The sequence below is a fragment of the Chinchilla lanigera genome, unplaced genomic scaffold, assembly GCF_000276665.1.
Source record: "Chinchilla lanigera isolate Chin_1 unplaced genomic scaffold, ChiLan1.0 scaffold00030, whole genome shotgun sequence".
Classification (NCBI taxonomy): Eukaryota; Metazoa; Chordata; class Mammalia; order Rodentia; family Chinchillidae; genus Chinchilla; species Chinchilla lanigera.
Window position 1 is genome coordinate 15,051,985 of NW_004955431.1, and position 16,924 is coordinate 15,068,908.

The 16,924-nt window shown below is 43.7% G+C and overlaps 1 long non-coding RNA gene across 2 annotated transcripts; it reads left to right on the forward strand.

The window, feature by feature from the left end:
* The first annotated feature begins 282 nt into the window (after nt 1–282).
* Nucleotides 283–2,725, forward strand: LOC102019625. 2 transcript variants are annotated; one of them, XR_001234581.1, is made up of 2 exons: nt 283–350; nt 2,466–2,725. It is a non-coding gene; the product is annotated as an uncharacterized LOC102019625 (long non-coding RNA). The 2 variants fall into 2 exon arrangements; XR_261475.2 differs by lacking the exon at nt 283–350 and adding an exon at nt 1,286–2,270.
* Nucleotides 2,726–16,924: the final 14,199 nt, after the last annotated feature.

A 16,924-nucleotide genomic window follows, 5' to 3' on the forward strand; every position in this document is an offset into this window, starting at 1 on the left:
GGAAGGACTCACAGTAGAAAGGCCTTGATTCTATCTAGAAGGAAATTTACTGACTCTCTGGGATGGGTCTGACCTCTCCAGATGTGGTTACAAGACTGCCATGGTTTACCTCAGAGGACTATCTCACAGGCAGATGCATCAACTGCCCTAATCTTCCTCACAACCAATATTGTGAACGTCTTCCTATCCTCTGGCTTTATCCACAGGGAGTATATCCCACAATCAGCGAGAATGTTCTAGAACTTTCCTGAAAATTCTAGAGTGCCTAGACAGTCAGGCACCCTAGAATGTCAGATACTACATCTCTCTGCTCCAGGGCCCTCTCAGGTTAGAGAACCTCCCTCCTCAAGGTACTTCCCACATACACTGGACTGGAGTTGAGGGGCAGGGTATGCTTTTGGTCTGTGACTGTCACTGCTCAAATTCTCTTGCTACTTAGAACACTGTTACACTTCCTTCTCCTCGAATTTTCCATCACGACTCATAGTGGACATGAGAAATGGGAAAGTCCCACCTGTGATCCCTATAAGCAATTGGAAGTAATTCTAAGACTTCCCTGGCCACCTGATGCAGTTACATGCTCTTCCAGTGGGGCCGCTCAGGCTTTGATATAAAAGCAAATCTTTTCCCAGCACTTGGCAGAGTGAGTCAGGAGGATCACTGTGAGTTCAGGACCAGCCTGGGCTACAAAGTGAGTTCAAGGCCGGTCTGAACTGCATAGTGAAACCCTGCCTCAAAAAGACCCTCCCCACAAAAAGCAAAACTTTTATTAAGTGTATTGCAACTGTCCAAATACCCACCACTAGAAAAAAATTATTGTGGATTGAGCACTTCTTATGTGACAGTGCTTAACATCATTCTTTCCTATCCCACGAGGTAGGTATTCTTTTTTCCCTGTAACAGGTAAGGAAATAAAGGCTCCAAAGATATAAGTTAGCATCTCACAGCCAAGTGCCAAAATTAAGTGCAGGTTGGGCAGGTCTGGGTCCAGAGCCAGCCTCCTGCCTGTAGCCCTCCACGTCTGCCTATAGACCTGGTGCAGCCTTTCCTCTGTCCCTGGGTTTCCTAGGACGGGGCATTTTCAGGACTAAAATGAAACAGTGGGTCAACGCTTCAGGGAGCAGGGGTAGGTGGCTATTAAGGTAAGCCTCAGCTTAGAAGCAGATGCAAGCTTCAATGAATTTTTTTTGGTACCAGGACCTTGTGCTTGCCAGGCAGGCACTTGTACCACTGAGCTACATCCCCAGCCCCAAGCTTCAGTGAAGAAGGAAAGGAATGCCCTTTGTACATAAGAGAAGACCTCACACCTACCCCTGCCCTGGGGAAGAACAGTATGACATCAAAGGGAATTTTCTTTGTCGTAAAGGTGAAGGTAAACGTGAAGTTTTCCAGCTTCCCAGAATATCCCAGTTTTAGTCTTCAGGCCAGGACGCAATCTGGATGATTTGGATGGTGTAGGCAGAATTGGTTGGTGAGCAAGATTTGTCAGGCATTCAAGAAACATCTCTGAGTTCTTCTTCCCCTTTTATGAATCCAAGAACTGTAAAACTAGTTAAATGTTAAACCATACCTCTCATCTTTCGTACACGCTCCTCTCTGGGAATGCTTCAGAGCCCACATTCCTCCAGAACATAACCCAAGGTCCTTAAGGTGATCCTCAGCTACCTACGCGTCCTGCGCACTGAGGAGTCAAAGCGGTTGAGGAGAGCTCCCCTGCCCCTGCCGGGTCTCACTGCTCTTAAACTAACTAGGATGTGCCCCAGTCGCGCATTTCCTGGCGGCTGGTCGCTTTGGAACTTGAATGCGTTTCTCCCCCAAGCAGCGGTAAGGTGGAGAGGGGGTGGTTCAATGCACCAGCAGCCCAGCCCCCACCTCGTGCCCCGCAGGCGCTCTGCTGGGTGGGCTGCAGGGAGGCGCTGGCACCTGGGCAGTTCCCATGACAGCATCTGAGAAGGCGCTGGCAGCAGGGAGTAGGGGCGGAGTTCAGGGGCCTAAAGAACGGCGCTTTGTGAGTGGCTGGTTCCCATGGCAACCGCTGGGTGCCTCCTAGGCAGCCAGAACCCAGTAGCTCTGCCTATAGCGACAACTAGGAGCAAAACACCTTTGGAGAACCGGCGTTTCCACCACCAGCATTCCTAAATAGCTCTGCTTCGATTTCCTGGAACAAACGCTTTTTCAGCATCTACATGCCAAATATTGTGGTGGATACTGGGCTTTAGGAAAAAGACACGGCCACTGGCCCTCTCCTGGCAGGGCTCCAAGCTGAGAGGGTGAGCTAAACACGTAGCTAGAGGCAGAGGGACAAAGTCCATCTCTCCCAGTGGGAAGGAGGAGGGCAGAATGAAGGTTGAGAAGGGTTCAAGATTTTCCCAACTGGTTTTGAAAGGCAACCCATGGAATATTTAGCAAAAGAGAAAATGGAACCTCAAAAGTTACTGGAATCCGTGTTCTTACCTTCTTCCTAGGAGTGCATAGCCTGGTCTTCCTTGCAGCTAGGAGTAGCCTGTGGATATCCAATAGATATTAAGAGGAAGTCACACCGGCCCCTTCCAAGCCTGGGCCCATCCTCTCTGGCTGGCTGGGATAGTCTCTGAGCAATCTTGGAAGTGACTTGGTGAGATCAAAAAGGCTGTGCATGACCATCCTGGAGAGGATTGCTCCACCTACCTCTTGCCCAGCCCAGAATTATGACCTGAATAGGAAATAAACTTCTAATGTGATTATGCATCTTATTGAGGTCTGTTTGTTTCCGTAATTAACCTTTCCTCACTTGTACGCGAGCACCGTCCTATCTTGCTTTCAGATTCCCTGTACATTTCAGAGATTGACGCTGGTTCTAGGGCAACTGGTGGCATCCAAGGTAAGTAGGCTAACGTTGGACAGACCCAGAGATACTGGGATCAGAGCTGTTCTGTTCATCGTGATGACAGCTTTCTATGGTCTGGAGACACTTCCAAGAAGTTGGTTCCAAAATAGAGCATGAGCCATTCACATGACATATACTAGGGAGATTATAGATCCCTTGTTTTGTGGTGTCTGTAACCCAAAATGTGGTCTATAAGTACTTGTGTGTGGATGGATGGATGGATGGATGGATGGATGGATGGATGGATGGATGAATAGGTAAATAGATGGATAATGGCTTTTACTAGAGGGCAAAGGAAAGAAAGAATATTCTAAACAGAGCTATGAAATCTAAACCCCAATGAAGTATGTAAGGAAAGGAGCTGCTCCAGTGATGATACCCTTTGCTACATGTTGGAAAGTCTAGCTGTGTAGACAGGAGTAGATCTGAAATAAGTAGTCCCAGGAGATAACTGTGGCCCACGTGGCCCATGCTGCTGGAAATATTTCCCACCCATCCAAGCAAGGGTTGCCATTTTAGCAAATGAAAATACAAGATCCCCAGTTAAATTTGAATTTCAGATATACAATAAAAATTTGCTGGTGCAATATTTGGGGCATTTTTATAAAGCAGAACGCAAGAGAAACCTAGCAGGGGATGGGGATTTAGCTCAGCAGCACAGCGTCTGCTTGGCAAGCACAAGGTCGTAAGTTTGATTCCCGGTACAAGAAAAAAAAAGTTAAAAGAAAGAGAAAACTAGCCTTTCTCTTCCTCCTAAAATCTTTCCAGCTCTGGAGAGCTCCTCCTCAGGCAACACCGCTCTCAGGAATGTGGACTTGCATTTTCATACCAGGTCCTGTGCTTTTCTCACTGATAAGGGACACACTTCAGATGTTCTCTCCTGGGAATCTCCACCCCTCCTACAGGGGTGATACTGCGGACCAACACGGACAAAACTAACAGATGGGGTTACACACAAGCTTCAGAGCAGCCCAACACCCTGACATGCACAGCATGTGTTTCTTTCAAGGCTAAGATGGGGTTAGCTGCTAGGATGACTGACTGCCTTTGTCTCACTTCTGTATCTCTACTTGCTTGACGTCACACATTGTACAAAAGGGAACCTCTCCTGGGTTCAGGACCCAGCCTAGTTTTGAGCATTTTAGTGGCTGGGACAGTGTACCATGAAAGCCCTCCTGAAAAATCCCTTCTGGTCTCTCCAGTTTCTTGAAAAGTCTACAGCACTTATACCAAAAAATTATTTTGTATCTCAAATCAAATTAACTGAGCATATTATTTTGACCCAACAACCATAGGCCGGGCTCCTAAGCAGGTGACTTTGTATAGACAAATTTGGGAGACACTGGCCCAGGCTGGTCACAGCCATTGTTCCAGGGACTTGGATCCTCTTGTCAAAGGTGGTCTCCCCTCCTCTAAATGGCCAGAAGGAAAGAGACCTGTAGCAACTTCATTTGACCTCTTTCCTGCATTTTGGAAAGTATTCAAAGTACAGTATATATCAGGTCTGTAACTGGTGATATAAGTTAGAGCAGCAAAAACACACCAAAAAATGCCTTTGGCCCTCAGTTCATTGGATCCAAAGAGGAAATTCATCCAACCCAGTGCCTGATTATTAAATGTGAGACATAAATTTTCACTCACAGTAGGACATACCAAATGGGAGCACAGGGTTTGAACTTTTAGAAAAAGCCTCTATGTGCTTTTCATTCAAGATTCCTAAAACAAATTGGCTCACCTGTAGTTACTGTTGCAGTGGAGAAATCAGTAGAGGTATGGTTCATTCTCAGCACAGGAGTCTTGGCTGGCCTTTGGACAGACATTGTTTTTCTTTCCCTTTAGATTCAACATGATTTTACCTTATTTTCTGAATAGCTCCAGGAGCCATAGGGGAACATCCTGGAAGTTACAGGAATTTTGCTTCACCCTTTACAGGTTTACATTAAACCTTTACACTTTACGATCACTTTACAGGTTTGCATTAAAACCTCCATAGAGTGAAAACAGCCCAGAGGCCTGGAGGGATGAGCCAAGAGCTTCCTGGGGTGGGCAAAAAACTGGCTACCAATGAAGCACCATCCTGGTTGATATCTATTGCCCCATGTCCATACTGGGACCAAGAGCTGTGTCTAACCATCACACCGTCAAAGAGCCTTGGTCATGGTCACCCTCATTTCTCCCAGGTACTTCTTGTCATCAGCACCGTCCTGCTGATATCCTTGTTTCTGTGCTTTCAGCTCGGTAACCCATGCTCCACCAGCAACCAGAGGCGACCTTCAAAATGCCACTCACCTGCTCTGTAAAATGCCAGTCACCTTCCAGTGACTCTGCAACCCCTTAAGCAACAGCCAAACCCTTTTCCTCACAGTGCAGCAGCTGATCCACCCACTAACCTCCTTTTCCTTCATTCTTCCCACAACGCCCATTTTACTAGGCACGCTGCCTTCTTTCTGCTCCTCAAACACTACCTCCATCCCTGCTCAGGGCCCTGTGTTAGCTGTTTCCTGGGCCTGGAAAATTCATACCGCGTCTGTTTGCCTTGCTGCTGCCTTCTGTCCTTCAGGTAACAGTCTCAAAACCGCCTTTCGAACAGCTTTTCCTGATCATAAAATCTGAAGGAACCTCCTGCTCTCTTACTTTTCCCCATCTCATCACCCATTTTATTTTTATTGAAGTACTTATCAAGTTTTCTTTGTTTGTTTACTATCCGTATCCTCAAAATAAAATGTAAATGCACTTTGGTCATAGTGGCCAATAGCCTTGGTCTCTAGAACAACATGGAGCACATAGTAGGCTGTCAGTAAATGAGAAAGGAACACATATACCCGAGGAAGTAACCTTCAGTTTCATTATATCACTGGGCACTCAATACTAATGAAGACAGCACAAACACAGCTACTATTAATAATAGTAAACACATACCCGGGGCTTGCTACATGCCTAAGCACTTAACATGTATCACTCACATGTAATCAGCCTTGTAAAGTCTGTACTATAAAATCTCATTTCACAAATAAAGGTATGTATGAGGAAGGACAAACATGAGACATTTCTAGGTAAATGGATTCACCTTAAGACTGTAATCTTGAGTGAAATAAACCAGAGACACATGTTTGCATATCCCATTGTTCCTCTGGTGTGAGAAACTGAAAGGGTAAATGAAGAACAAAATGTATAATAGATATTGGGAGGTAGGAAGAAAATGTTCGAATGGGAAGGGGAACAAAGGAGGGTGAGGAGGAAAGGAAGAAAGGGAAGGGAAAAAGGAGAAGGGGAAAATGGAAATAAAGCTTTTGCAAATAAAAAGGGGGAATAGGTTGAAGGGAGGGGAGGGGATTGGGGAAAAAAGAAGAATCAAGATTTATCATGTACAGGTACAAACTCCCTATGGTGAATGTGATCATTAAGCATATTTAAAATGTACTATTGAAATTAATTTTAAAAAACAAAAAAAGGCATGAAGTACAAATGGGAAAAATAACCTGTCCTTGATCACACGGAGTATGCAATGAAGTGAAAGTTTGCACATAGGAATCCAATTGTAAACTGGCCAGTAAACTTCCTATGGTTTAGATAAAGATGTCCCACAAGAAGCTCCTGTGCTCAGAGATGAGGCTTCTGAAAGATGATTAGAGCACGGGGCACTAACCTCTTCAATAGGTTAATGCACTGATGAGCTCATACCTGTCAGGAGATGGGGCCTGGCTGGAGGAAGTAGCTCACCGGGGGTATGCTTTTGAAGGGTACAGTTTTCCTCAGACTCTTTCTCTGCTTTCTGCTTTTTGGCTGCCACAAGTTGAGAAGCTTTCTTCTATGAGCCCTTCTGCCATGATGTTTCTGCCTGAGAGCCAGCCAACCATGGACTGAACCTTCTGAACCATAAGCCAAACTAAATATTTTCTCCTCTAAATTGTGTATGTCGGGTATTCTGTCCCAGCAACAGAAAAGCTAACTGATTAAAAAAAACTACACCCCTAATTACAAAACCATACCCAAATCCTTGCATCTGGCAAAGGGGCCTGGGTCCAAGGTGGTTTCTGGAAGATATTCTCTGTGACGGTTTTGGTTGTTTATGTTGGTTTGTTTTATGTAGCATTTGTTGACTCCTGGTCAACTGTGCAGTGTTTGGAAGAAATGTGATGAACAATAATTTGATAAAAATCACAAGGGAGACCAAGGCAGAAAATGTGGGAGGTAAATGAAGACTTCAATAGACCCCTGTCTTTTATGTACACCCACCCATCTATGTGTGGTTTGTTCAACAGATGCTCTATGAACCCCCTGCCCTCCAGCCACTATTCTAGGCATATCTGTCCTCGAGGAGGTGGTGAGTATGTTAAAGGAACAGAGGAAAGGTGAGGTGAGTTGTGGGGATGTCACTTTTACAGGATGTTGTGGCAAGGTCCTGAGTTCGATTCCTGATACCAAAAAAAAAAAAAAAAAAAAAAAGAATTAAGGAGGATGTGACCAGGGATGGCTTTTCTGAGAGGTTCCATGTGAATGTCTGGGACCAGGGTGCACTGAGCAGAGGGAGGAAGAAGAGAACCCTGAGGCATGAGGTCTGTGGGAGGCTGAGGTGTCCCATGGATGAGCAAAGGATGGGCCTGACACAGTAGAGTGGGAGGATGAAGCCAGCGGAGTATACATAATATACTTTGTCTCTTTTCATGGGACCTCTTACTTTCAGCTTTCTGCCGTGAGTTGATGTAACATGAAGCCTTCACTAGATGCAGCTATCTGATCTTGGCATCCTGGTAATGTAATATGAACAAAAGATACAGATTTAACATAATACAAAATACATAGAGAATTTACCAAGTGGGCTCACAATGGCTGACTGCAGAATCAGGAGTCAGAGAGTGAAAAATGGCCACCTGGGCACTGGAGGGCTGGAGGATCCAGCCAAAAGTCGAAGGCCTGAAGCTCCCTGCAAAGTCTGATGTGAGTCTGTGTCAAAAAGCCAAGGAGTCTGTGTTGAAGGCTGAAGAATCTGAGCTGGAAACCTAAAGGAACTGCAGACAAATGTCCAAAGGTAATGGCAAAGACTGGAGTTCATCCCCAAGAAGCGAAAGGAAAGACTTCCTTCTTTCCCTTTTTGTACCATCTAGACTATAAGCCTATTGGTTGGTTGGTGCTGCTCACATCCAGGGTGACTTCCCTCCTCGGTTTGTAGCCTACACGTCAGTCATCCACAGACACATGCAGAGCTGTGCTCCACTAATCTGCAAGACAATTCTTAATCCATTTAAATTGATAGCACAGTTTAATTGTCACACCATTCCCTCCCCATTTTCTAACATTGCTCTAGTGCAACTATCACAAAAGTGGTTCATTCACTGAAGTCTCTCCAGGGAAGAGTCATTCTCCCCAGGGTAATTCAAAACCAGGGAATACAGCTGAGAACTTACTCTAAGCAATAAATTGAATGGGATGTGGTTTAAGAGGCAAAGATGATTAATGGGCAGTTCCTGTCCTCATGAAGCAGTGTACTACAGAAAATACCTCGTCCACAAAACTTTCGCAATATCAAGACTCATTGTCTACTATATTCACAGCACTCCACTTGTTGCTGAAAATGTACAAGAAAATATAGAGCAATGTAGAGTTCTGTCATGGGAATTTCAATCTATGTGAGGAGACAGGAGCGAATTCAAAGGAAATATTTAGAGTAGAAATAAAGCCGAATAGGTATAGTGCAGAGTGCAAATGTACTAGGTTTTTGAAGAGAAACTGTTCATATTAAAAGTGCCTGAAATGCCTCCTTTGCTGTGGTTCATACATGCATGGGAATAGGAAGGTTTCAGGGAACTTGGGGATTCCATAAGTGGATGCAAATATATCAGCGTAAGACCATGCCAACCTCTGAGGAAGGGCCCCTGAGCACCTGGCCACCTGCTGAGAGCAAGAGGAGGCTTTGCTACATATTCGGCTTCATGATGAAGCTTCCACCATGACAAGAGTGCATGGAGTTAGGGCCAACGTGGAGCTAATGTATATTGGTGGCTCTTCCCAGGCGTTAACTCCCAACTGTTACTTCTCCAGAAGTCACCATGGAAAAGAGGTTTTGCATCTGAAATGTTGAAGCTTCAGAAAAATCAATTTCTGCACTGGTTTTTCCCTCAGTGCTGATATAGTAACATGGAATTCACACAGCCGAGCATTATAGCAGGCAGTTCATGAGCACTAAATATAACCAAACCCTCACATCACACTCAGCAAAGCCTGGGGACTCCTAAGAACTCTTTAGAAAAGGGGCAAATGTGCTTGAGAGAACATCCAGGTATTTGCTAAGATAGTACTTAGTCTAAGATAGTACTTAAGGTATGTGTATGTAATATGCATTTGTGTATAATATACATATATATTGCTGCATATATGTACACATATACACCTTTTAATAGAAATTACTAATTTTAAGATAAATCTGAATGCGCACAAAAGGAATAAGATAAACCATACATTTTTGTACAAATTTTTGAAATATTAGTCTATTAAAACTCAAGATACCTCAGAAGCAAGACAGAAGGACAAAGTATTTTATGGAAATTATCCACTTCTACCTTGCTTCACTATCTTTTTCAAGTCACTTTGCTTTAGCTCTAGTAAAACATTGGGATTACCCATTCTGTGCACACCATGCCAAAGGAGCATGACCATTCTGCTTCAGCACAAATCACACGGAAGCAGGATAATTTTTAAAGTAGCAAAGGACCGTAGAGATAGAAATTATCCCCAAGCCACAAAGGCTTGTGAGGGTATTATCAGGAAAATTCCTTAAAGTCTTGTTTTTCCTTTTTTAACAAACAAACCAGAAAAAAAAAAAAAAACCTGTGTTTATGTTTTTCATAGTGTAGAGCCATCCTGATCTCTTTGCGCCCAGTTCTAAAGTGGCGAATTTGGAATAATGAATGATAAATACATCAGAGCTACTGATTTCTAGGGAGTGTGATTCCTCTTACCTGTCATGTTTTCCATAAATTAGGGTGATGTTGCTGTGATTAGATTAATAGACTCGGGTATTGACCTGACTAGCTAAGAGGAAGCAAAGCATCCTGCCTGGGTCCCCATTAGAAGGACAACATATGAGGAGCACTGTCGAGCAAGGCATCTGGATCACCAGGGAGCTGGTTTAGACAGTGGTACTGAACGCCTTTAAGAATCTAAGAAAAGTCATAGAACCCGACCATACCCTCCCCTGGCTGAAACAACATGAATGACAGATGTCCACGCACAGAATTCTAAGGGTAACTCAGGGTTCTCAAACCTCCTCACTCCTGAAGTCCAGACCCTGACCCCTCTGTATCAGGTCCTACCTATGTAATCTGAGGCAACTGCTTTCTCTAAGGCTTCCTTTCTTCCTCTGTAAGCTGGGTGTATGTGGATGGCACCTGGCTGCTGCAGACTGGGTATAGTTTGTCCCGGAGAGGTTTGCATGCTGGAAGCTCGGTCCCTAAGGTAATGGTTTGGAGAGGTGCTGATGTTTCAGGCCTGCCTCTGGGAAGTAGGTTAGGTCTCATGGGACTGGATCCGTTACTGCAAGAGCAGGTTTTACAAAGGGAGGAAGCTCCACATTCCACATTTGGTGTCTTTACTCATTCTGTTTGCCACTGTCACACAGCACGCTCCTTTTATCCGACCCCACTGCCACGGCTGTGACACAGAAGGAAGCCCATACTTAACGGGGTCAACCAATTTCACCTCCAGGCCGGGGAGCCAAGACCTCTTCTCTTTGTGAAGAATCCACCTTGAGTATTCTTCTATAGCGATATAAATACAACACTGACTTATGCATTTGTTTTGAAGATCAGAGAAGCGGATGTATCCAAGCACTTGGCACAATTCTTTGCCATAATAAATGTGAGTTATTCTGAGGTCACTGGTAAAGTTTCCTGCATGGTTATGATTCCCTGGTTAGAAGAATAACATGGGTAATTTATAGCTGATCATATCAATTTAAAGGAAGAATCCCTATTGTAGATTTTATGGTGTAACAAATATGAACTTGCTTTTTTACAGTATTCATATTTATCTTAAAATAGTTGGACACCAAGAATGGAATAATGAGTTTGGATTAGTTGATGCCTCGTCTCTGGAGGCATTTAGTCGCTCTAATAGAAACATTACCATGCAGGATAGTCAGCTGGTATTGTATCAGAAAGAAATCACCTCTTCTGAGCTCATCCATCACCTGAGGCTTTAACATTAGCAAAGGATGTGTTAGAAATGGGCTTTGATTAGTGAAATGAGAGACTTGCTAGTCAGCGTGATAAATACCCGAAGCAGACTCTCAGTGGTAAAGTCTAAGGTGTATGCATAAAATACTGGCAAGGTGTTCCCCATCCAAGCTAAAGGAATCCAGTGAGGCCCATGACCATTCCCATAGGAAGAGCACTGTGTTTCCACTCACAGTCAAGCCTGCAAGCAGCCACTGGCTCAGAATTCTGGTTGCCTAATGTCAAATTCCAGAGTCCTACTTCTGAAATACTGTTGCATCTGCCTCAGGGGAATTTTTATCAAGAGGTGGAACCCACCAAGTTCACAGTTATATGAACTGTCCTGTGCCTCCTTTCTAAGAGGATGTTTGCATGTTTGTTTTTAAAGCAAAAAGTCTATATTTGTGGCAGAATTTGTTCTGAGAATTGCTTTCTTCATTAATTAAGGATGATGTTAAAGGCACACAAAATCTTCACTTGCCTTAAATATAGACCCAAAATAACACAGACGGTGCATGGGTTTATCTGCTGGTTATTTCATAATAGCTTTAAAATAAACAGACTTGAATTTTGAGCCCAGATGTGCTACTTCCCAGCTCTTTACTTTGGACAAATCTTCCCGCCTGTGTGATGAAGAAGTTAATATTATCCACGTAACTGGATTCTTTTTTCTTTCTTCCCTTTTTCATTAGTATGTGCTTGCAGTACATAATAAGTGCATTCCCTGGGGGGAATTTTTATATGCACATACTATGTATTGATCTCTTTTACTTCCCTTCTGCTCTCTTCCCTCCATCTCTGCCCATCCCTTCATCCAAGTCTATCTCCCTGCTTCCTGTTATCCATCTTTCATCTTGCTCCTAAATTATTTATATTTTGTGTTCTTAAGGAATTAATGAGATAAGGCATATGTGGTGGTTAATTTTATGGGTCAATCTGACTGGGCTAAGGGATGCCCAGATGACTGGTAAAATGTTATTTCTGGTGCGTTGGCAAGGGAATTTCAGAAGAATGTAGCACTGAAATTGTGGACTGAATAAAGAAGACCAAGACAGGTGGGCCTCATCCAGTGCCCTGCAGGCCCAAATAGAGCAAACAGGGGAAGGAAGGTAGATGCCCTCCTCTTCTAGAGCGGGGACATCCACCTTCCCTTGCCATGGACCTCAGTGCTCTTGGTTCCCCGGCCTGCTCACTCTATCTCGCACCTACGCTGTGCCTCCACCCCTGCCCACTCTCATAATCAGTCAACCAATAATTAATCAGTCAATCCTAAGGGTGCTGTTTCACCTTTGGAGAATCCTGCCTAGGACAACGTACAAAGCACAGTGGTAAAAATGCATGGTCACAGTGATTATCAAGTGTTTTGGGATTCTTATTCCTTCTTAAGAAACTGACTTTCCAATGTCCTTTGGCTTTCACTTTCCGTGAAAATCTATATAGCACTATAAAGTGAAACTGCCTACTCTTAGGCTTTAGTAACCTACTTTGCCTTGTTGTTTCTTTTACATCTCTGCCTAATGTGCTCCTTTAGAATGTCACAGTGTGCAACAATGGCAGCGCAGAGGATGAAAGATTATTTGGAGATGAGACTTTAGTTCAGTCACCCAAGGCCCAGAGAGGTTTCTTCTTCAGCACAAGAGCTCTGAACTTAAACCTTCCTTCCAGAAGCCTGGGAACTGTTGTTCCAAGGTCCTTTCCTTATATTCACTACAATCACTCCTTGGACCAGTCTCCCCACTTTACAATGAATGTTCTTTAAAGCAGGAACCTTGCCCCTTAGGCCCTGTTGGTGCTCAGCACCTAGCAGAGTAGAAATGCAATTTGGATTTATTTGTATTGTGATTCTCCTCGTCACCCAGACTCAAAGCTTGACCTTCTCCTTTCTTCTCCCTCTCATTTCCCTGCTGTCCCCCAACCAAATCATGTTTCCTGTTTATTAGTCATTCACAATGTTACCTCTTCTATTCTAATTCCACCCCTCAGCCAACATCTTGGTCTGATTGCCACCTTGCATTTACACCATTAAAACTGTCACCTCTTATCTTAGTTACTAACTCATTGCTGAGATGCAGTACCTGATGCCCACAACTTAAAGGAGGAGAGTTTTACTTTGGCTCACAGTTTGAAAACAAAGGTTTCAGTTTATAGTCAGCTGGCTCCAGGGCAGGACAGCATGCCAGAGGGGCACGGCAGAGGAGAAATAGTCCATGGCATGGCAGGCAGAAGGCAGCAGCCCTCCTTCTGCTTTCCCTTTTATTCCATCCAGGCTGCAAGCCTATTGGTTGATGCCATCTAGAACCAGGGTGAGGATTCCCATTATCCACATTCAGAATTATGCTAAAACAATCAACAGACCAATTTAGTACCACACACCCTTAATCCATATTCACACACGCCAGATCCAGCCAGTACCCAAAAGCCACACCTATGGATTCATGAGGCTTTGGGAGAACATCTAGGTGTAAACCACAACACCAGCCTACCTGGGTTTTGTTTTCAAACTATGCTTCACAAAGTTTCCAAATTATTTCTATTAAAATATTGCTGTTCTCAGTTCCCTACACACACACACACACACACACACACACATTGTATTAGTCCCCTTCCCATCATTGGGATAATATACCCAATGCCCATAAGTTAAAAAGAGGAGAGATTTAATTTGTCTCATGGTTCTAGAGGATTTAGTTCATGGTTGGATGGCTCCAAAGTAGAAAAAGCATGATGGAAAGGCACGGTGGAGGAAAGCTGCTTAACCCAAGGCAGCCAGGAAACAGGGAAAAGGGAGGAGCCAGGGACAAGAATACAACCTGCCAGGTCACACAACCCCACAGACCCACCTCAAACAGGCTCCACCTCCAAGCACATGAGACATTAGGGAGATATTTTAGATCTAAACCCTACAACACTCACACCCACACACACACACACATGCACACACACACACACACACACACACACACACTTTTAACAGCTCTCTCCTGAGTGCATCCAAATCCCATATACTGCAACTGAAGTTTTCATCACTTCATGCAGACTTTCCTTCAGAAAATCATTCACTCCATTCAGAAAGCTTTCCTCATTATCTCTAACCGTTCCTAGCTACCTTATCTTTGTTCACCTTCAGCGTCTCTCAATCTTTCCTCCAAAGTTCCTCTAAATGATGGAGAAGTGGAATGCTATAGTACCTAACACGAGATGATGCTTTCAGGGCTGTTTAATATCAAGAATCCAGGGGCTGGGGATTTAGCTCAGCGGCAGAAGCGCCTGCCTGGCAAGAGCAAGGTCGTGAGTTCGGTTCCCGGTACCAGAGAAAAACCAAAAAAAAAAAAAAAAAAAGAATCCACATATTTGGCATCTCTGTCACACAATCTACACATGTTTTTCTTGATATATAAACATTTTAAATTATCACCATTCTGTAATCTTGGAAAGGTCCAATTCCCTGGATCAAGAAGATGTTGTGGGGTTAATTCATGGTTTTTTAGGGTCTTCTAGAGACACTCCTAATGCTCTGCTCCCATTCTACTGCAGTCCCACCCCAGTCTTTTTTCCTGGGCCTCAGGGACACCCCTGCCCCCATCCCTGACTACTTTTGGCAGCTACCACTGGCTACTCTGATGTCCTATAGTCCCGCCTCCTGGTCCAACCCACTGTAGCTTAAACTGCTGACCATCTTTCTCTATGAGTCTATTCCTCAAGTAGAAGGCAGCTTCCATGAGATAAGGACCCTCTGTCACACCGGTGTCCCCTGGGATGAAGCACAGAGCTTCAGACACAAACACCTCTCCACAACGGATTCTGAATTCTTCATATTCTATAAGTGCTGCTTTAACATTGTCATTTTATGTTGATTTTTTTTCTCTTTTCATTTCTCCTCTTTAATTCCGGCTCTTCTTCACAGACATTCCCTTTCCTTTCTCATGCCTAAACTAAATACTGCTTATATCTCCACGGTCAGAACTTTGCTAATGCTGTGCTTTAAAACACTTCAAACAGAACAATAAAAAAGAATAATAAAAGTCATAAATAATACTACTTTTTCTCTTAGCATTTCATCAAGGCCAGGCCCTGTGCTCAGTGCTTTGTTTTCCTTATATCATAACATATCATGTGGGAATCCCCCACTGAGGTAAAGTGGAATATTCTAGAAAAGTAACACAAGCAATTTTCAGCTTCCTAGTGACCCACTTTCTTTCTCTGCCTGAACTCTTCTCCTTAATTTCTCAATGACAGCCCCACCACACAGGAAGAATGAAGTCAGGGAACTCATGCGAATAGGGCCTTCGAAACTAAGGGTTAAAGCAAGGTGAGGGTCAGACATTAGCAATGCTTTCTGTGGTCCCCATTAACCCAGGTGATTGAAAGAGAGATGGAAAGGATGTGTCAGCAGAGGCCAGAGTGCTCCTGTGGCTCTTCCCTCAATAGGCACCACACACAAATACACACACACAACCTCTCCTCCAACTCCCCCTCCCCCGATTTTTTCTGACCCTGGAAAATTGTAAGAACCATTGAGCCTTGTGGTGTCAATCACAACGGCCAGCACCCTTTTAATATGTCACTGGCCAAAGCACTGAAAGTTTAAATATGATTGGAGAGTATTTTAGTCCCCTTGGACTGTTACAATAAAACAGCATAGACTATGTGGCTAATAAACAGAAATTTATTTCCCATAATTCTGGAGCCTGGAAGTCTAAGATCAAGGCACGGTAGATTTGGTGTCTGGTGAGGTCCTGTTTATTGGTGCATAGGTGGTGCCTTCTCGCTGTGTCCTCACAAGGTGGAAGGGACAGAAGCGCTCCCTTGAGTGTATTTTATGAGGCACTAGTCCCATTTGTGAGGACCCTGCCTTCATGACCTAATTATCTCTCCAAAGGCACCACTTGCTAAAGCATCACTGTTGGGAGGGGATATTTCAACGTAAAAATTTTTGGAGGGGAACACAAGGTTCAAATCAAAGCAAGGGGAGGAAGATTATGGGAGTGGTGGGGATGGCCTCCTGGCTCCATGTGAGAACAAACATTTCTAGACAGCCTGTGGCCATGTTATGGTTGCGAATGTGCTAACAATGAATACCCAAATGCATGTGCACCGAATTAAGTACCTGGGCACCAAATGTTCATTCTTTTGCCCTCTTATTGATTGGATGAATGGTTGTTTATTAGTTTGAATTCTGCAAAGGCTGATACTTCATTTTATTTATGTAGCAGGTTCAGTCTATTAATAGCAAGCCCATTTTTTGCAGCCACTTCTTCAGCTATTTAGGCCAATTTTCATTATGTTTAGTTTGTAAAAATTACCAGGAGAGAGAAAGAGTTATTATTGTTGTTTTAGATGAATTACTTCATTTTTTGGAAGTGTATTGCAACTTCTTTTAGGCTATAGAAGAGAGCACCCATTTCCAGAGCTGCAACCACATGAATACATACTTTCCATGCAGACAATATATGCTACCTACCAGCACAGCCTTGAAGGGCTTAGTAAAGATGATAAGAAAAGAGGGCAGCTACACTTCTTTTGGGACTTGGGTCTATTGGTGTGCCAAGCCAAATTTTTAATTTGGAGAGCAATTCTGCAGAAATGAACAGAAACTCCTTTCTAAACATTTTAATAAGAATAACCCCCCTGAGCCAATATGCAATTGAATGCATTGCTTTCTGGTAATTTCATTTATACAACAGCTCCACAAGCTGTTTCTCTCTCCATATTCAGATAACCCTTGCCTCTAGGGTGACTGTAAAAATGATATTTTAATAATGTGCCACATCTGTGATCAGAAGTACTTAATGAAACACTCTCATTATCATGTGGAAACAAGCTTCAGAGAACCCTTTCCCGGATTTAG